The sequence below is a fragment of the Falco naumanni genome, chromosome 4, assembly GCF_017639655.2.
Source record: "Falco naumanni isolate bFalNau1 chromosome 4, bFalNau1.pat, whole genome shotgun sequence".
Taxonomy (NCBI): Eukaryota; Metazoa; Chordata; class Aves; order Falconiformes; family Falconidae; genus Falco; species Falco naumanni.
In genome coordinates, this window is record NC_054057.1 from 479,441 (window position 1) to 502,175 (window position 22,735).

Genomic DNA, 22,735 nt, shown 5'->3' on the forward strand with positions numbered 1-22,735 from the left:
GGCCAGGAAACAAAAAACTTTCAGAGCTCAGTTCTCTGGCTCCACCACTTAATAAGACAAAAAAAACCCATATGGAAAAGAAAGACACTGCTGAATCCCCTCGCTGACTAAAATCCTCCTGCAGTGCCTACACCACTGAGGAAAAAATAGCTTTCAAAGCAATTCCCCTCCTTACACATTCATGTTTTAACATAACCAGCTTGGGCATTCGTAATGCTGTCCCCCTATGGCTACTTTTTGGTTCTAACAAATCTAGACGCTTCTTGCAAAAGCATTTCAACATCTTTGTTATCCTTGTCTTCTGAACTCGGTTCCCAGTCAGAGTCTTCATCGGTAGGTTCGCACACCTCTTCCTCACCATCTCTAAAGCCGCCATTAAGGTCATACTCATGTGGTTCATCTTTCTGCAGGAGCGGGCTGGAAACTAGGACCATGCGTGGCAATCAGTTAGCTGAGGGGAACGTGCTCGAGCTTGTCTAGACAACAATTAACATGATGAGGCATGTTTACAGAGCACAGGGGAGTGGGAGACGGATGGCGCCAAGGATGGCGCCAAGGAAAGGTAACACCTTGCTGTTAATTGCTGGTAGTTAACCACCAATCAGGGATTGCCTAGTATGCAAGGCTTAGCTTCAAGAACCAATCTGTTTAAAACGCGCAGCTTCTGAAAGTGTATAAAAACTCGTGCTTCTGTACAATAAATTGACATTTGCTTGCATCAAGCTGCGTCCCGTCTCTTCATTCGCCGCATCCTTCTCCACAGCCCTTTCTCCTGTAGGGACAAAAATGCCATATATTCATGAATAATAAATACAGAACTAAAGAGACCTTGCAGGGGCCATCTAGTTAGCCTCTCTCCTCAGCAGGAGAAAGGCTCAACTAAAGCACTCTATCCAATGCTGACAATTTTGTGTTTGATTTTCAAGACTCTCATGTAAAGCTGTACCATCCCTCTCTGACCACTACTGCAGGGCTTACCAGTCTGATCACTTAAGAAAGTTCTCCTTAGTGGCTTTTCTTCCAGCACTTGGAAAACAGTTGCCAGGCCTCTTCTGATAACATCTTCTGATATCAGAAGAAAACGGTATCCGATAACATCTTCTGACAACTCTCCTTTCCTGAAGGAGTGGCATACACAATTTTCCTGGTCATCTTCCTGCTACTTCTATACCTAAACAAGGCATCTTTCTTGCCATTTAGCCCCTAGCTCTTGCTAGACAGCTATTCTGACTCTAAATTTTCTGCCTTCACCCATCCATATTTACTTAGGGCTACTTTATACTCTTGCTCTTTGGAATCTGACATGGCTTTGAATTCCCATTCACTTCTTTCCTGAGCTTCAGGTCAGCAAAGACAATCTGCTAGATCACTTGCCTCCTACGTTCTCAACTTCGATCTGTGCTGTGTAGTCTGTGCTTCCTTTCTGAACACACGTTAAGGACAAACGCTGAACACTTCTTTCCTGAGCTGGATGCAGCCTACCCCTTTCCCAGTTCAGTCTATTCTATCGCGCTGCTGTCCAATCTGCTGCCTATCCATCTTCTGCACAGCTCACACTTTGTGATTAAATTGCCTTCTCTCTTCCCAGTATGTCACAATACTCTACGTTGGCAGGAATCAAAACTTGGAAACCTCTATTCACAAGAAATGGATGCTGCTCGCTGCATGTTCCTAAACTTTTTTAGGCAGCTTGTCTTGCAGTAGTCTTTTAATTGCTCAAATATGTTGACATATATAAACCAGTTCCCAGAGACAGGGCAAGCCTGATTTTTGAAGAAGCCTTATCTACCTGACTTGGTAGCATCGATGCAAAGCTGCTGCCATAGCAGCATTGCCTTCTCCTTTTACTTATCGGTAGCTGTGAACCTTTAACAAGTTTATTTCCACTGCTTTGGGACTTTGGCAGATGTGCACGACCATTGCTCTACCAGCCTACGCTACCTCCCTTTTTCTTACAGGCCCACAATTCCTAACTAGCCACAGTCTGTTAATATTCCAGTCATGGTATGCTGCCCTTAAGTCACACCCCTGAGTAAAGCTGTATTTGTTCCTTTTCTTCCCAGCCTCCAGTTTCTGCATTCTTACCTCATTTGGAGATAACCTGTCAATGATCTCATAATGATTTATCTGTTGAGCAGTTCTTATCATCTTTTATATGAAACTAGAAATGTGTCTTCTCAGCTACACAACCCAGTCCAAATCATCCATGTTTATATTAACCTCAGGTATTTCTTAGCAGCTTCTTGAAACCTCAGGTCAGAGCTCCAGACACTCAAGCTGTGCGTGTGGTGAACAAGCAAGAAGACCAGCACCTGGGTGTAGTCAGATCACATCCTCTGTCAGTTACATTTTTCTGCTAGTGGGAATGTTACTATTCCAGAATTATCTTATGGTCTGATTAACATTTTATACTCTATAGCAAGGTTTTCAAAAGCACTTACAGCAGCAGTCAATTCCCTCAAAGGTACACAATTTTATGGGTGAACTGTGCTACAGAGGCACCCAATGACTTCCTAGAATAAAGTCAGCCATGTGTGACACAGCCAATACTACAACTGAGAAATATCCTATGGCTAGCAACCTATATAGCACCTAGCAGAAAATCCTGAAAATGTCAGCTGTCAATTTCGGCTGTAATCCCATCCCATATGATGCTTGCTAGTTTACTGTTTACCAGACTTTAGAGGAAAGTAATTATGCCCATGTTTACCCATAACAGCAGAATTTTTTCTAAGAATCACAGACTATAGTCGTGCAGAAGGAATTATGTCTGGAGGGAGAAGTCGAAACAAAGATGCTAAATACATTAAGAACAAAATCTCTCTTCTCAGCCTAAGCCTGTGAGAATAATAAGCCCAAAACCGGATTAACAAAGAAAAACTGCTCTTCATTTTCACAGCACTGCAGGTGGTATTTTACAACAGAAACAGGAATTCTGGAAAAATACTGATTACTTCCATATTTTTCCTACAAATGTATGTGGAGCATACGATGTTGGTTTTCATCCACCAGTGTTTTTAGATTTCAGCAGTGAATGATGCACTTCCTTCCATGTCTTCCCACTCCTCTCTTTCTGCTATAGTTTAACTCAGCTCCACAGCCCCTGAAGCTGCTCATTAAGCACAATTCTCCCTTTCCCCTAGTACCATATTTATAAATATGACCTTGAGACATTCCCTGAAATTATCTCCTTCACATGGGGAGAAATAGCTTGCTGACCACCCCTTTACAAAGGGTTATGTTTGGAAGTGAGCCGATCGGCTTGCTAGAAAACATACACAGAAGTGTGCAGGAGAACTCTGCAGACTCCATAGCCACAGCAGGTCATTCATCCAAGTAGCAACACGGCAGTGAAGTCATTCACTAGTGACAATTTAATGACAACACACACTCCAGCCTTTCTTTTTTTTTTTTTTTTCCTTCCTCCCTTAGAGCTATTTCCCCGGTAATTAGCCTTAGACTGTTTCTCAGAACATAGACCACATTCTCCATTGGCAATTTGTAATCCATCTCGCAGCAATTAGACTATCGATGTTAAAAACTAAACATGGCAAATGTCATGTAGATAGCACCCTTCTTTTCTGGGCTGGTGGGGTTTCAGTGCACTTGAACAGAAATTAATCCTGCTGTGCTTAACAGTGCAGTTGTGCCAAACAGCACGAAATAAAGGCTAATGGAACCTTGCCTGTGTGATCTTGCATGGCTCGGTACGACCGCCTCAGACGTGAGCTTGCTGAGTGCAACCTTTTACAAGCTTTGACCTCAAGAGAACTAAGCAAGCCAGTCAACAAGATATTGAGGGGAAAAAAGAAATTTAAACAATCATTAAATATGAACAGAACTTTAATTAATGAATTCCCTTCTTCCCACTGTGCATGGAATATCATTTTTTCCCTGGTTCGTTCTTAGGATGAGGAGTTGAATTTAACAGGTTGAATTTCACTTCCATGTCAAAGATTTACACATTTACAAGAGAAGCACTTTTCCATCCATAGCCATGCCTGGCTGACCACCTGCCATGAGCTGCACACACAGGATCTACCATTCTGGTAAGGAAGGTCCTCTTATGAAAGACACAGCTACAATTTTAAACCTTCAAGATTAGCTTTAAACTTCAGATATGCACACAGTCCAGCTTGCTTCACTATTAAAATCTTAACCGCTCGCTGCACTTACAACGCTGCTTACAATTCTTGCCACTCTTTAATGCACATTTCTGCAAGGGAGCGGTGATCAAGATGGGGCTCATACTTGCATCATGGGATGTGGCAAAGCGTACAGCTAACAAATATGCCTCAAAATATGCTAGTGCACAGATACACCCATATCAAGCATTCAGTGACAGCAGAAGTACACACACACACGATAAGGAAATGGGATGGGAAAGACATTCCCGAGTGGAAAGTAGGTCGCAGAACAGAATGGAGGCCAAAACACTTTGTCTAGAAAACTACAGCTATTTGCACTTTACTTTCTCTAGAAGGCAGATCTCTGTTTTGAAGATTTCTGTAGGAAATGCCCAGCCACACCTTGGTGATCTCAAAGAAGACAAGTCAGTTCCCACCTCCACTCGAGATGCAGCAGTTCCACATCCTCATGCCTTGTTCAGGCCAGTGAAAGTAAAGATGGCATATCATCAGGCTTTCAGACTGCTCTTCAACGCTCACTTTTAAATTATTTCAGAAATAACAGGAAGCTTCACATTTGGAAGCCAAACTGAGATACAAGAGATGCCTTGAAACAGAGCTAAAGGATATTTAAAACTGGAGTCCATGCACCTGCCACATGTAAGTTAATATTATTGGCAGCCGCAAAGCAAGCTAGGTGTACTACTGGTAAATGGAGGAGATACTCATACACAGTATTACAGGTTACATTATCAAGAGAGACTACAGCTTGCCTGTGATACTACATAATCCTCACTGATGTCTAGGAACTAAAGTTCGAAGGATACGTACGTAGTTCACAGGGAACACTGCCCCAGCTGAAAGGCATTACCCTTCTTCGACACTTCAGCCCTAACAAGCCTGTAACATCAATACCTCAGAGTAAATATAAGAAAAGCTCATCACCACATCCACAGATATCTTTTGACATTTATTTAGAGGTCAATGCAATGCAGAAGCGAGTATCTCAGTGTTTCAAGAGCAATCAGTCGTCATGGGGTAACCTTAACTAGCTGTGGATGAACTATTGGCTCCTTTCATCCTATTATGAACCCTGTTCAAGGAAGGAAGAATTGACTTGGTCACACATGTCTCTCAAAACATTTGTTTGTTTCGCTGCCTGCTTCCAGGGAAGGACAGGTGTGCTCAGCACACAGGAATTCAATTCCAGCACTATTACTTGCAAAAAAGGAAGCAGAGTTTTACTAAAATAACGACTACCTTCTTCTCAGGTAAGTATTATCAAGCATCTCCAGCACCACTAAATGCCCCAAAACCCAAAGCAGATCAGTTGCGTCCCATGCTGATGGGCCCATTCATAACATCAGAACATACCATTTTTTGAAGTTTTTGTCGTGTTCTTCTTTCAGGTACTAAAGAAAGAAATGTTATTAGCCAGGACAGAGTACAACCTAGCAATAAGGGTTATTCGGCGAGGTTGCTACAACAGAAGACTGACTTATTAAAATAAATGCTGCAATGGTTGTGCTATATTTACAAGTATAAAAACTACTCTGCTGCCCCCAAAAACCTTTTTTTTTTGTATTAAATGATTCTTGAAAGATTACCCAGATGAACTGTTCTTACAATTATGAACCATGCCGTCTGTAGACAAACATCATCAGTACTGGTTGGGGTTTTTACAGCAGACAATTGCAGTATTTCAAAGCATTTAAATATTTTACGCCATTGTTTCCATAAGTGCAATTTCTCCTTAATAACTATAGAATGGTTTGGGTTGGAAGGGACCTTAGAGGTCATCTAGTTCCACCCCTCCTGCCATGGGCAGGGGTAATGTCATAATCCTGATTTTTTGAAGTAAAATGCATTATCATTACATTTCCCTAACTGTTCTGCTCTAAAGTATTGTCTTTTTGCATTGGGAATTAAATTGGAAAAAAAAACACCCCTTCAAGTCCAATAATTAAGAAAAAGCACAAAAAGAATGCAAAGTACATCTTTGAATTCTCTAAGAACAGACAAAATATAAACAGTATATTCCCCTGTGTTTTTCAACAAGTCTAGTTACTGGAATACAAAAAGACTTTTAGAATAGAATCTCAGATTCAGTTTTAATTATATTCCCTCCAAGCCTCAACAGAACATACATGCTATAGAGATACACACATTTTGCTGTGGGGATGGGAAAAAAAGCTACAGAAAAAAATTACTGCAGTATCCATTTGAAATGTTGAGAAATACTTCAGTATATTCCCTGTTTTCACTGTAATACTCCAGCTCCAAATGGAGGAAGCAGAATAGAGAGATCTGGTAAGACCATGCTATACCATGCTTAGTTTTCAATAAAACCTGTTAAACTCATGAAAACAGCCACTTGCCACCTGGCATTTTTGTCAAATCCTAAGATATAAAGCATACAAACTATGTCAGCGGTGTCTGACCCAGACCATCTTGTTTCAGTTGAAAAACATTTGAAAAAGTGAATGTAAGTGTGCAGCGGCCAAGCAGCCCTACCTTCCTTATCACAGACAACGGCAACACCGCATGCTCAAGAAGAGCAACGGTGCGGGGCAATACAGAGCAAGCTGCAAATGCAATGTTACTTTCTCACTTAAAGCATTTTATTCCAAGGTGTTGGCATCCATTACTGGGTTTGGGGGTTTTTCCCCCCCACTTTGAGCTATACTGAACAACTTGGCTTACCTGGAGGTGCACTGTGCTTGTATTCTAGTTTATGCTGTGGATTCTTCCTGCAAAGAAAACAGTAAAAGCTTGATTTGCCACCTTGTTCCACACCTAACAAGAACCTAACAAGTTCGCAGAACTCCTTTGTATTTTGTGAATAATTTTCACTTCTTTCTGTGACCAGTGCCTTACTGCAGTGTCTCAGCTTACGTAATGTAGGGTGGAAGAAAAAAAGGGTTCCATAAGAGTTCCTTTCGTTTCAGCCTTTTAAAAAAAAATAAAAAAGACAGCTGATCAAAACCAAGAGATGAGATAGTTTCCAAGCTTGTAAGATGAGATGCATTTGTTCAGCATAATAAGAACTGATCCAATTATTTACTCTCACTAAAACCAAAACCAGAACATAACCTCTGGTGCATAAAGTGCAATGCACACACAGTGCATCACAAGTCTGAGATACCCAGCCATAACTTCCATATTCTGCAACATAAGGCTAAAAATCAAATAGTTTGGGAAAATTAAAGAAATTTAAAAGAATTGCCTGTCTCAAAGTATCACAGGGAAAGGCCAAAGAAGGACTGTTAAGAGAGTTTACTCATTTCTGCAATATGCTGCTGCAATCTGGGAAGTTCAATATACAAGTCTGTATGTCTTCTATTAAAAAACAGCATCAATGCAATGAAAATTAAAAATTTAAAGTCAACTTACTCTTTGATTTGCAATAAGTGCTCCCCTCATTCAGGCTGCGATCCAGGTCATGAACACACTGATTTATCCCACCCCCCAAAGCAGTTATCCAATGCTGTTCTAATGTTTTAACTTGGTCCCACTTACACCGTGCTGATCTGTTGTGTTAGTGTATTAGAGTGGCACATTAAAATTGTTTCAGCTCAATTTACTTCCGTGCAGAAAATTAAAATTAAAAAAAATTCTAACTTTGGAAGAAAACTGGTTCAGTTGTCCTAATTTCTCCTTCTGAAAAAGAATCAATAATTAAAGCCCACTATTTAAGAATGGCATACCATTTGACGTTGCTTGAAACACAAGATTAATTTCTGTAACTGCAGAATTTTTTTGATATTCTACAAAATACCCTTGCTGTGAAGACTGCCTTGTAAAACTAGTTGTTTGTGTTTTCTTATTCTTCAAAAATAGAATACTCTTCAGTAAGAAAATCTTATTTTTACATCAAATAACTTGTTACACATTCACATACTTGAAGTTGATTTACAGTTTTATAGCTACTGCTATCCCAAAGTGCATTTCATGTGCATTAGAAGGGATAGTTATCTGAATAAAAACATGCAAGTACAGCTTTCTATTAAATACCGTACTGAAACAGAACAGTTGCTTAATCCAGTATTTTGCAAGTGTTGGTAGCATCAGAGCATTTGATCCCAACTCAAGGCACAGCATTTAGATAACTCAATTATGTATTCCAGTAGTAGCCAGCAGATAAAGACAACAAAAATAACATCAAAATCCTTCAAATGGCACCTGCTGCTTTGTGGAAAGAATTATCATTGCTTTGTGGGTGCCTCCTTTCTTCCACCCCAAAAAGAATGAAACACTGTTTAAGAAATGATCAACTAATACAGCACAGGAGTTGACTTATCTGCAAGGAGAGACAGTTTTAGTTTTGGACAGTGTCCATTGTACTCCTGAAAAGTATGTTGGCAATTTCAGGAGCGGTATAAACCTAGATTTCTCGTCCTGAGATGAGAAATTCATCTCACAGATGGTTTTTGAGAAAAGAAACACTTCTTCTGCATTAGTTGAACATAAGATGGCTTTTCCTTAAAAGTTACTCCCATTTTGTTACACTTTATAAAGAACACGCTCTTTAGGATCATCACGCTTCCAGGGAGAGAGAGAGAAAATGTTTCTGCTCAAGCACAATCTTTAACAGCAGCTGTTAGTTTCAATATGCCCCCACAGAAGGGCTGTTGTCTCAAAATACATCTTTTTGTCCATTGCATCAATTACAAAGCAGTCATTACACTCTGCTAAATACAACTGTAAAACCTAGATATTGAGAAACAAATGGAACAAAAGGATCTTGTGAAGAAAATCAACAGCTGCTAAAAGAAACAGCAGTCAGCCATAAACTGGATTTTCTTGCTGGTACCTAAATTATGCTTTCTAACAAATCAAATACTGACTAAAATAGAGGTTTTGTACAAAATCTTAACAAATATTTTGTCAAAATCTGAACTAAAAGTTACATATCAAGAAGAACATGTAACAATAAATTATTGTTCCTATATAAGAACAGTTTACTACAGGTTGAAAAATGAGAAAGTTTTGATCTCTAGGCCACTGAACAGGTTCCAAAAGTCAAGGCTTCATGTTCACCAGCTGAAATCACAAATACTTTGCACAGACCTTGGTGGCATAAAGGTAGCAGTCTGGCGCCAGTAAATTTGGAAAGCCACAGTCAAGATTTAACATCACTATCCTACTGTCAATTTGCAACTCCAGGGGAGAACATTCTTAACCTGTAAAACAAGCAAAGCCATTTTGTACAGTGCTTCTTACCTATAACAAGCCGTTCCATACGGACATTCAGGCCGGTTATCATTGTTATCCTGAGTTACGATCTCTGTTTCATGATTGTCATCATCATTAGGGTGACTAAACTGCTGAAAGTGAATGGGATTCTTCCTGCAAAAGACAAATATAGATCAAGAACTGACTATTCCATTTAAACAGGAGAAGTGGAGGTAAGAAAGGTGTTACTGAATCAGTGACATTTTCAGCAGTTACAGAAAGAGAAGCTTTTAATGTTTAACTTGATGCAGAATGTAAGACCTGCTTTCAGGATAATTGAAGAAAACTTTTGTTTCAGCAGAGGCCGCAAGAGGTTAAAACTTGAATTCTCCTATTTGCCATCATCAGCTTTACGTTTCAGGCCTCCTACACATACACAATCTACTGATGTAGTCCCATAGCATGAATCTCGCTCCGTGGCTTGCTCCGTCATGACTCCCTCTGGAGTTACCAAGTGCTACACAAACCTCTCGCAAAGTCTGAGCTCAAGCTGCGAGGGCCAACCCATGGCAGCCGAGCAACTGCAGTCCTGAAGCCTTCCCACGCTCTCGGGTGATCGCCTGTGAGCTTCAGGCAGTATGTCTCAATCATTACTTCTGTTCCGTACGCAAGTTACTACTCACTTGAACACTTCAAATGCCAGCGTATTATTCCAGAGGGATGAAGTGCTGGGGCCTGAGCAGCAGGCCCTGAGCCAAAGCTGACCTCCAGAAGAACCCGCCAACCCAACCTTAAATATATGTATTTAGTATCCAATCATTAGCAAAATATGCACGGTCATTAGTGAACCATGGATGGCCATTAGCAAAAGATGCACCTTGGATAAACTATAATCATGAGAGAAGAGACAGCGCATCCTTCCTTGCTTAGAGGTGGGCGGCCAAAGCCATGAGTCCAGCTGTTTGGCCTTGTCTGGAAACCGGTGGTTAAAATCCAGTCGATAAAGGGAACTCCCTGGGTTCCTCCCAACCCCTGGCCAGGCTTTGGTGGCATCTGACAGGAGAGTGAAACCAGATGTTTCCGCGTTTGGAATTACGTGAGCTTGTTTGTTAATAGTATAAAAGCTGAACCCTCTTGCAGCGACGTTGCAGACCTCACCTACCAGGAGATGCCCTGCGCAGGACTTCCCCGCTGCCGGGACAGGCTCTCCAGATCCTCGTGCAACAGGGGCTCCCCAGCGACTGCGGAGCTGGAGGATGGCAACCTGTTAGGGCAACGGGGTGATGTATCTTTCTGAACCACTACAGCTAGCTGTGAATAGTAACGATTAGGTGCATTGCCTTGCTTATCTGTTTTATTGTTTGAATCAGGGTACCGTAGGCTAATCCTTCTGTATGTGCATATTGCCTTATTTTCTGCATTAATTTGAAACAAACAGTGCATCAAGGGTATCTTCTGTATTGGTGTCTGTGTGCTATCTATTGACCCCATCAATTGGCAAAACAATGGAGCAGTCTCCTGGACATTACATTGATTATGCTCTCAGGTTTGCCTTGGCTACCGTGGCATTTTATTTGAAATACCAAATCACAACGATGACATGAAGTTGTACCCTAAGACATAACTCTGTGTGTAGCTGAGCCACACCGATGTTAGTGATGAGAGCACCGTACAAGACAAGGCAGCTATAAACAACATCACTTTGTGAAGAAGTGATGTTAAAAAGAACACAGAAAAATACATTATGACTTCAGGAGAAATTCATGGGGCAGATCAAAAGACACTACAAAAAATTATGTCATAGTGAACATACTGTACTAAAAGCAAATCTACTTTTTCCCTCTGATTTCTTTTAGAGACACTTTTTTTCAAGCATATTTGAAAGCAAGAAAAGTGAGATGTTTTAATAAATGATTTTCCAAAAGATATACACAAAATACTTCAGTGACTTACCACTAATTCCCAGTGTACATAATCAACATCTTTGTGCAAACTGTAAAAGTGAACTGCTTGCCTCAAGCAAGAGCAATGATAACTTTAAACTGCAGAGGGATTACTGCTGTCATTTGCACTTGTTACAGCTGCATTTAGAAACACCAAGCCAGAAGCACGTATGCAGCTAGCGACATACACAGCAGCTTCCTCACTGACCACAACGGGCTCTTACGAACTTTCTAGGGAACAGTCAGTATTATTTTCAGCATTTCAACCAACACCGTAAGAGAAAAAGCGTTTGTTACAGCTTTTGCAAAATGATTACTTAAGCACCGTGAGCCCCGCTAACCATTCAGGCCTCCTTTCAGGCACCGAAAACAGATTAGATATTTAGTATTAATACTTTTACATCTCCATCTGCTTGGTATCTTTCACTCGGGAAACTCAGCAAGCAAGCTACAGATAAACTCTTCCAGGAGCTACTTATCAGAGATCCAGTGTCCCTTAGTCCTATTTACACAGGTGACAGACGCCTCGTTCTGGTCTTTTCTGTTGATTTCTGCAGACTGTAGGGTAAGTAAATACTGTTTCACTAGATATCATTGCAAGGCTGCATTTACCAGTCTTTTATTCTACAAGTTCTCAGAAAACATCACTTCTAACGCCACATTCAGGCTGGCTGCCTACTTCTTTTGCCATTTAAAAATAAATGGGATGAAACCAAGTCATTTTAGAGGCTACTTGCTTTGTTTTCTAAATGCACAGAGCTAACGTACTAGCAATATTAGCCAGAATTTGAGTTCAGTCATTTGAAACACAATTCATCTTCTCAAAGGGACACAGACGCAGCTAATGCTCTGTGAAATCATTTTAATACTTATTCCTACAATAAGATACATGCAGCATCATAGTCATGAAGGAAAGAAGGCCTAAGAGCTGCCAGTTAGCTAACCTATTCTGGTTTAGGTGATAGCCAGTTCCTTTCATGAATTTACTTCCAAAGCTATTTGGCCAATACCAAAGAGCCTTTATTGCAGGAGAGAAAAAAGAAAAAAAAAATTGTATAGGAGGAAGCAAGAATAAGGGAAGGGTCTTGAGGTACGCACCCTATCACTGGGCCTCAGGATTCTTTGGGCCAGTGGATGATGCTCCTCAAATTATTCATCACCTGTGAAGCACCTTAAACATGTCCTATTTCAGATGCTCAGGACTAGTAACAACATCATAGTTTATCTTACCTTTATGTGGATAATTTATACTTACTCCATTTCTAGATGTTGTGCAACAATACCCAGCAAAATAAATAGAAGCAGAGAAATGCACAGCTAATATTAAGTACACATTATCCCTTCTTGCAAAAATCTTCTTCCTTTTATTAAGAGTTTGGTTTGTTTGAGGGTTTGTTTGGGTTTTTTTGAATACAAGAGATCTGAGTTGTAAGAGCACAGCACCTTTCACGCTGGAAGCTGCACTCCAAAGTTAGTTTTACAACAAAACCTTGCTGCACAGGAACACGTTATTAATTTGATCAAAACAAAATCATTAAGCTTTACTCGCACAAAAAATAACCAATTAAAAGCCTATTTTAAGAATAAAGTTTTAGGAGAGTTGCCTTCTCATACACCGAAGCTCTGAATTTGTGACAGAAAATTATGCAAATAAAAATTATGCAAGTAACACTTACAAAGGTCTTCAGAATCAATGCAGTCATCTCCAGCAGCAGCTGAGCATCGCTCAGTGAAATACTCAAGACAGTTTTCATCTATGCAGCTCCCAAAAGCATCTTAAAAGCTTTTTCTAAAACAAATTTAAGTGGTAAGGTCAGAATCCCTGGCTCTTCTTAATCACATGCAGGAGACCCCTGCCATCTCAAGGGCTTATTTTCTCAGCCTACTAAAGAAACTGGTAAGGAAAACGTAATGACTCACCAGCACTAGTTATAAAGCCATAGTATTCAAGCCTGAAGTTAACGCCACAAGTCCGTGTAAGATGTTTATAAGTTCTAAACTGTAAGTCTTACTAGAAGACGGGTCTCATAAAAAGACAGATGCAAGTCTGTAGCTGCCAGATTTACAAGCTGAAGGTGAAATGAAAAATACTTCTTTCCATAAACAAAGAGCACAGTATTTAGAAGAATGCACATACAAATCCAAAGGCTGGTTGAGCATGCCCTGCTTTGACAGTTATAGGAAAGATTCACACACACCCAGTCAGCACAGAACTGTACCACAGGCTAGCCAAAGGATAGAATTGTGGACAAAAATTGTGAAATTACAATTTCAGAGATGAGAGTTCAGCTGTACCACACCCCTACTACGCAACTCGAAATGGGGGTTGGGTTTGGATTTGGTTTTATTTTTAAATCCCTACTCTTCTAACTTCTGAAAAGCGAGCAGCAGACAAGAAAATGAACACAAGACAGTATTCAAAGAGTAAGTTCCTTGACAACAAATATAGTCAGATATAACACAGACAGAGCACTTGCCTCCTAGTGGTAACAGCAGTTTCTTTCGATTTGGAAAAAGCTTCAGACTGCCACAGGAAGAGAATCTCACACTGACGGAGGATAAGAAGAAGAATCTCTGCAGAGAGAAGTGTGAATCAAGCTTGACTCTTTCAAAAAGCAGTGTTTTCAAATTCATAAATGAAGAAACTGAGCTATGGGTTACAAAGTTATTTCCTAAACATTTCAGCTATGTGTTAGAGACATCTAATAAAATCAACTAAACTAACATTTCATCTTTTCCATTTGTGCTGTTCAACCACGCACCCACCAAAGGTGCCTGTCATATGCAGAAGACAAGTATCTCTTACTAGGAGTTTATAAAATACGGATTAGTAAACTGGAGAGCATTCAGTTATTGGAAAAATGACATTTTATATGAAACCTCACCTAGAAAGAACACTGTAAGGAAATGTTATGGTTACCAAAGCAGTCCTCATTTAAGACGTTGACTCCTACAGCACATTGTGCTAGAAGACACCTTTCATAAGGTTAATGGAAGGAGACAAAAACCAGCTACTCATCGTACTCAAAAGAGCACTCAAAGCAGCTCCTCTTCCTTAGCAACTCTAAAAAACAGGCTTTGCTCAAGGAGAACACTACACAATCAAAAACTGAATACGCTATCAATGCGTTCCTTCAAAGCGTCCATTCACATCACACTTATGCACACTTCTGTCAAGAATACGGGTAACTGCAATGGCTTGCTTTACTGCAACATAGCTATCTCATTGACGCAGAATGACTACTTGGTGGTCTTGCATTAAAAGCACATACAGGACAGACGATAAAGCACCCTTCTTTGCAAACAAGCAGGTTTAGTCTCATCACATTTCCTGAAGACCAAAGCTGATGGTTTTGATACTTCCTATTTACAAATTTCTCCAACAAAATAAGATTTCGTTATGTGCTATTTCAGAGCATTATTTTCTTCTTATAAAGCAACACTTCCCAAAAGTACTGCCGCAAATGTTTTAGAATAAAGACCCAAGAAGAAACGTGCACATGCAGACTCCTATTGCATGTTACCTGTAACTAAAACTTGCCTTCCAAAACATTAGGAATCCTTCAGCATGTCAGAGCATTGGATCAGCTTCACCCCCACAGAGGGGAAAACTTGTCTGAGCAAAATGAAAAGTAGCTGGAGCAAACTAAAGGCTGCATTTGTACTACTGGATCAGCTTGGCTGCCTAATGAACCATGTCCTCCTCATAATCATGAAGGGCAAAAACTGAGATACGCGAAGGAATGCTACATGAAAACTGGAAGTCTGATGTGCTCATGAACACAACAGCTTTACGCAGTTATCTGCAGCAACAGGCACACCAAACATACACAAGAACCCATTTACTTGTGCTTGCTTGTTTGCTGAACAACCTAAGTTTTTACTGTCACTCAAGCCCCTTGGGGGAAGAGGTAAAAAATACAAAAGTAGTAACAGTGATAATATTAAAAAAAAAAAATAAAAATCACAGGACCTCCTGTTTCCTGGATTAGCCTTATCTTTTGTGCTTACAATGTACATAGATTTATGTAGTGCTCAAAATCTTCTCCTAAAGGCAGTTCTCAGGTCACTGGTCACTTGCTACCCTCAGGAACACCTCTAGACGCCTATCTTCTCTTCAATATATTAACACATGGCATTACAGATCTTTTCTGGGCAGAAAGAACTAGCAGGAGACCAGGCACTCAGCACTGGGGTTTTTGGGATCTTGCTGGAACATTTGTATCGCACAAAACATTTGTATGACAGATTGTGAATTGAGAGGATATGAGTAGCAGAAAAAAAAAAAAAAATCATCCCTCAGTTGAAGTATCAACAAAGACACTGACCAGATAAGGGTTCACAGGGAGTTTATAACTGTGACTTGTTCTGGTTTTAAGAGGGGACTGAATGCTTAAAAAATAAAAAATAATAAAAAAAAATGGTGCAGATTGGCCAAGTTACAACAGAAGCAATTCTCCATTATTTAAGGATAACAAATAATAAGCATTTTAAAGAGTCAGATCACAAAGCATACAATTAACTTCATCTTTCATAAAAGTTTCAGCTGCAGATAAAATAAGCCTACAGGGTCTATGTTGGGCATTTCAGTCATTTACATCTCTTCTCCCTGCCGGTACATGTACTGTACGCACAGGGGGGTTTATTTCTTTCCTTTTTAAAGTGGACCTTTGTTTCTTATTTCCTAGAACTCTGCATCGTTTAATCTGCTGAAGTACATCATCCCTTGTTTAGGTTATATTGGAAGTTAGCAAGACATCCCGGCTCCTCCTTTTATACTTTTAAAATTCTTGCTATGCCATTGGTTTCTCATCAGTCCCCATTTACCAAAAGATTTCTTTCAAATCAAAGCTTGTAACAACTTTACTGTTTTCGGTAGCTAATACAGTACTTCTTAATAACAAGCTAGCTTAAGCTGGGTTTATTTTTGCTTCACCTGTTAACAGCCTGTTCCATACACGCAAGGTGGCCTCTTAGCTTGTTCTGTTTGGAGCTTTCTGAAGTATCTGCACTTCTGGTTGAATCAGAAATCTGTCTTGTAATCCAGATTTGCATCAGGCTCAAGAGTCCCTTCCTGGGCACCAAAAGATCAGGAAGTCCTGCCCAGTGAGCCTGTTGGCTTGCAGAACCAGTCATCTGCTCTTTGTTTACTGTTTCCTCAATTCTATTTCCTTTACTGGAGATCTGACCTACTCTTTTAGACAATTTACTATGCCGCTGCCTATCTTTTCTTCCCAGAGAACTTCCAGGGGGTTTTGTTCCAGTCTTGCCATTCCCTGCCATGTTTCTCATGGTATTCTCAAGAGGAAATCCAGATGCATTCTGTGGAACAAGGTTCCATTTTGAAGGACCTGAAAATGTACACTCTTCAGAACTAAAAGCTTTAAGGTCAAACTCTGCCTCATCATTCCTGTTTTCACAGTGAGAGAATCATAGTAGAGCCCAGCTGGAAAGGACCTTGATAGAGATTAAAACCAGCCCCGTGGGCACATATTAGCTTGGGGCTCATCGTTAGCCAGCAGATGTGTTACACTTGAACAAAAGGTTAGATGATGGAAGTGTAAAGAACTCTAGTAGGTAACAGAAACTAAACAGCAGACTGCTAATGTATGCAAAGGTAATCAGGAAATTTAGGTAACTGCCCAATAAGATGAAAAGTACATCCTGAAGAGGCGCCAGAGGGAGGAGGTTATGATAATGAATTTTTGGAAACCTTACGTATTTGCATGACTTTGTACAATAAATATCTGTCGGCTTGTTGAAACAGCGTGCAAGTTAGGAGTAGCGATCCCCCTTGCACCCAACGCTGCAATAAACATACCTCTTTGTAACTGCCCTCGAGTTGTACAGTTCGATTCCACGTGTCAGTTTGGCGACCCAGGTGAGACCCTCTCTGTCCGGCTGTAGGACCTGCTGAGGACGGGACTCCTCTGGGTGCCCCCAAGGTTTCTCAGGAGGACTCCCCTACTCACCTAGATGACTGCGAGGACAGACAGGGACCATCATCGGTGGACCAGGTATGTCGCAGTTGGGTTGGGGATACCTGTAAGTTGTGAGGAGACGTCCTACGTGAGGTAAAGAGCGCTGGTGCTTGCCCCTGGAAAGGCTGGGGGTGGGAATTCGGGTGCTCTCCTCGCTGCGGTAGCGGGAAGGGGCCTCTCGAGGGGTAACAGGTTTCCTCCCGAGTGCTGTGTTTTGGCCAATTTGGGTTCTCTTCAAGAATGTCTTTTGGCCATTTTGTCATCTGTTGTAAAATTCGGTACCGTGTATTAGTTGAGACCTCTTGTTGATATTTGATGTTCCGGGGTGGCATAACGGTGTTTGAGGTCGGAATGTCCATCATAAAATGGTATTGTTGCTATCTATCCGAGTAGCAGAGTGCGTGTGTAACGGGCCCTTTTGTGCGAGTGTTTTGTGCAACTGAGACATAGCTCAGCTACAAAGCGAGTGCTGAAACCTGCAACTTGTGATAATTTTTATTATTTACTGTATTGCATAAAGGTGAAATGGGAGGTCAACAGAGTGGGGAAAGAGTGAACATGAGCCCTTTGGGTTGTATTTTGGCTCACTGGAAGAATACAGGAGGACCGCAGGGTGGGAGTGTGAGGGAAAGGGTTAAAGCAGTTTTAGTAGGTCTAATTGCTTAAGGATTACCTAGATTGTTGTTGATAAATAATGCTTTGTTTTACTAACTATTGTGTAAATTAACTGAAGCAAGGAGTCTACAGCTCCTCCTGAAGGACAGTTTGTGATGAGAACTAGCTAAAACCAACTCTATAGTCTGGACAAAGACCAAGGAGCAACTGAGTCTGGCAAAGAGAGAAGGTTCAGAGTGAGGAAGACTACCAAGCCTTCATCCCCATGACCCCCACGACCAGCAAGAGGCACTACGCAAACGCAGTTGGGAGGGACATATGGAAATGACTTCTCGGAACTAATTTTAATATGAAGCAGGGCTAGGTTATGAATATGTATAGGTATATTTGGAAATCTTATGTATATGCAACATTTGATTATATAAATTGAGACAAGTTGTTGCCCCTGGTGCACACGGCTTTGGTGGGACTACCCGTGGTGCTGCCCAGCGCTGAATAAACATACCTACTTTACAATCTGACAAAGATTGTGGAGTCTGATTCCACACGTCAAGCAAACATTGATAAAATATGATAATCAATGGTGGCCTTTATACATCTTAGAAGATCAAGAAATTGTAACACCTCACTACAGTTAATGCTGTTTTTAAGATGACAAGGGAAATGGGACGACGCATGCAGATTTGTTTTTCACATTGAGAAGCCATACAGAGTGTGGCAGAAGGAGCGTGGGATTAATATAGCACCACCTGATCCTTTGACTTTGGCTCTAAAGGACAAGGAAAAACTGAGACCTAAACTAGAAAGATGTTCTTGTTGAAGTTTTTTGTGTAATATAGGATCGCTGTGTCTTGTAAAGACAGAGCCTCAGGCTGTGGCTCCTCCTGGGGTGAAGCATATTGGGAGATAAAAACTTGCACTAATGTAGGACCTGAGGCGGGGGCGGGGGTCAAGGACCCCAGGGAAGGGTTAAAGTCTTGGGGTGAGTTTGCACAAAGCCCCACACCCGCTGGGAGGTGCGGCTGAGCCAGGCTGGCCGCATGGCAGGCTGGTTGCTGGCAAAGGCACCACAGGTAAGGACACAGACTTCAAGCAGCGCGGAGCAGATTTGCGTTCAGGGTTCGGAAGGGTTAAAGCAGAGGTGCTGTTGCAGAGGCAGGCACTTGTGCCTGCTGCAGAGCAGGGAGCATCTCCTGCCCCGAATCCTTCCAGTGCGAGGAGGCGGGGGTCGCTGTTGCTGACACCAGAGCTGAAGGACCTGACAATGTCACCCCAAGGGCCGCAGCATTGGCAGCACGACAGGGCCGGGAACTGGCCCCTTCGGGGCACGCAGTGGGGGCGGGGGGCGGGCGGGAACAAAGGCGAATCTGTGATGGGAGATTTAGATGCTTGGAAGTCGGTTGTGAAAGACTATCAGGATGACCCAACAGGAGGAGAAAAAGGGTTGATTGTTCCTGGGTAATCGCCATGTAGAGAAGCTGACAGAAGCAGCACGGACCTGCACAGCAGGTCAGAGAAGGAAAGCCGGGTCGTGCTGTGGTCACAGCTACGGCGGCGGCTTCGGGATGTGAGAAACTATGGACTAGGGTATTGTTTATTAAGATTTATGTTAAGCTCAATGTAAAGTTTAGGCAACAAAATATATGAAAACGCTTATGCAAACAGCTACCAGACACTGCTTGTGAAAGATAAGATAACCGCCAGATGTCCAGGAACCGACAGAAACAAGACAGACAACCCCACATAAGGATATATGAGTGAAGGGTCAATACCTCCACTACATCATGAACACGGAGGTAAAGATGTATAAAAAGGGACTGTTTGAACTGCTCAGGGCGGCAGTTGGCGGAGCGCAGACTCCCCTGCCGTCCAGCGCTGTCTTTGCTCATATTTTACTTGCTATAATTAATAAAATTTTAATTGGATTATGATCCGTTGTGGTCTCAATTTATAACAATTTCTGGTGCCGTGACTCGGATAAGGAACAGTGGGCTTTGGTCCTCCGGGGCGGCGCCCCGCGACATTTCGCGGCCCCGCGACCAACAGCTTACTCCAACCTTACCGACGAACCTAAATTCTAGAATAATGAGCAAAGGAGAAACCGGTAAAATCCCATAAAAATTCTGTGCACGGGAGTCCGGACGAAGACGCAGGACGCGTAAGTATATTGCGAGTTTGTTCGCGGGTTTTGCCGTTCGGGCGGGATTGGGTTTCCTGGAATATAACGAGTGAGAGGTTCGATATACTGAACCAAGCGAGTGTGGACTCTTAAGTACTGCGTTTCCCATCTCCCGCGAGGGACTGGGCCAGGAACAAGGGGAGCGAGTGAGTTTATGTTGGTGGATATTCCAGAAGATGGGGGTGAAGGGCAGCAAGCCTTCGAATCCCATGGGAAGGGTACCCACTGTACCTAAGAATACCCCTCTGGCATATATCTTGGACAATTGGAGATATTTCCCTGGGACCCTAGGGAAAGATAAGCAGAAAGTGATAGAATATTGTACTAAGATATGGGGAGGGAAGAAGATTTCTAAAAATGTCTTTTGGCCAGTCTATGGGTCAGAAGAAGATTGGGTAAGACAGCAATTAAACCTCTGGGTTAATAATAAAAAAACCCCTTAACCCGGAGGAGAGTCAATATGCGGAGGTGTGGCTAAAAAACCGGGAGCTAGACTTTACCCGCTGAATGAAATAAAAAACTAAACAAAAGAAAAAGAAGGGAGAGTTAGACGAAACCCTTCTAACCCCCCCCTTCTTACATTTCTCCTCCTGCTCCTGCAGAGGTCCCCAGAGCGCCCACTCCCCCACCAGAGTCGGAACAAGGGTCTCCCCCTCTTCCTAAACGCGTAACTGGAAGTCAAAAAGGGGCAGCTCAAATATACCCCCTAAGAGAAATGCCCATGGGGGGACCTCAACCTGTGATCGGAATCCATATTTCTGTGCCTCTAAATTCGGCTGACCTACGAGATTTTAAGAGGACCGAGATGGGAAACTTAATTGAGGACCCACTCGGAGTGGCAGAAAGATTAGATCAATTTCTGGGACCAAACCTTTATACTTGGGATAAGATGCAATCTATCCTTTGTCAATTATTTACTACCGAGGAAACCCAGGGACCCCAAGCAGATATTAAATGGCCACTCCAAAGACCTAATTGGGATAATCAGGATCCGGTGCATAGAACTCATATGCAGGACCTGAGAACTATAGTAATTCAGGGGATTAGAGAAGCAGTACCCCGTGGCCAGAATATCAATAAAGCATTTAATGAAATGCAAAAAAAGATGAGAGCCCCACTGAGTGGCTGGAACGACTGAGGAAAGCCCTTCAGCTGTACTCTGAGGTAAATCCAGACGACCCTTTAGGGCAAGCGCTCCTCAAAACTCAGTTTGTGGCAAAATCATGGGAAAAACTTTAGCGGAACACTTCAGCAGGAGAGGACAGATAAGGGTAAAAGAAATAATTAAGCAAGAAAAGCAGATGGCCAGCAAGGGCATAAATTACCTTAGACTGATAAGAACACTGCAAATGAGCAAAAGGTGAAAAGTACACCATGAGGAAGACCTACAGCCTTCCTCCCATAGACCACTGCCCACATTCTAAAGACCCCGGCCCACAATTTTTGGAAGAATCTGCACAAGCGTGAAAGACTGATAAGCTAATTAGCATACGAAGAGAGGGTAGGCGGGTTCAGGTAATGAATATGTATAGGCGTTAATGGAATATTCATTGTTTCAAGCTTATTTGCTGCAGTGTTGCTTTTTTTGGTTACCGGATTTATGGAATGGGAATTTGACTTTGATAATTGTTACTGTGATTTTGGCTATATTTTTGATAATAATAGTGAGCTCTTGGTGTTGCTGTAAAAAGATACCTGTGTGTTGCATTTTGTAAGTAGTAATTCTGTAAGTGATAAGTGTGTTCTGTGAGTGTAAGCTGGTAAAAACGGGAGGAAAGCAGAGTGGTGGGATTTTAAAGAAAAATCCGCTAGGGTGTGTTTTGAGTCATTGGAAGGATATTGGAGGATCCGCTGGTGGAAATGTGAATAGGAAAACATTGATAAAATATTGTAATCAATGGTGGCCGCTTTATAAGTTGGAATGTGGAGAAAAGTGGCCTTTTAATTAATAATTACAAGGTTATTAATAATTGTTATACTCATTTATGCTGGAAATGTGAGAACATTTCTGTATTCAGTATATTACAAATGTTGGTATGTGGTTATTGTCTTGAACATCCGAGGGGTGAATGTGAACCTCTGTATGTTTTAAAGTGTATATGGTGTAAAGAATTATTATATGTATGGTGGCGACAAGAAATTGAATGCCCTGACTGTAAGGTTTGGACGCCTTGGGATAAGAGAGAGAGCTGTAAGTGAAATTAGAGTCTCTGTGGCTGGGATAGCGATTGAGATAATAGTAAGAAAGGTCACTGGAAGGAAATGGGGGGGGGCAGCTGGGGGAAGCGTGAATAAGAGAACTTTGGCTAAGTACTGCAATCAGTGGTGGCCCCTGTCTAAGTTAGGGGACAGAGAAAATGGCCCTTAAACGGCACACTGAATTATAATGTTTTGCTAAAATTAATGTTATTTTTAAGGCGAGAGGAAAAATGGGATGAAGTAATGTATGCTGGTATGTTTTTCACTCTGAGGAATCACCCAGAGTGGCAAAAGAGTGTGGTATTAACCTAGCTCCACAAGATCCCTTAATATTAGCAATGGAAAAGGATCAGAGGGGAGGTTGTGGTTCCTTCTATGGAGCAACCAGAATGAAACACGTTGTAAGATAAAAAAAAAAAACAAAACAAACAACTTGTGCTAATGTATGTAAGATCTGAAGCCGGGGGGGGGGGGGTGGGGGTGGGGGGGGGTGGGGGGGGTGGGGGGGGGGGGGGG

The 22,735-nt window shown here is 41.7% G+C and overlaps 1 pseudogene; it reads right to left on the reverse strand.

The window, feature by feature from the left end:
* Positions 1–650: 650 nt before the first annotated feature.
* LOC121087921 lies at positions 651–17,558 on the reverse strand (annotated as a pseudogene).
* Positions 17,559–22,735: the final 5,177 nt, after the last annotated feature.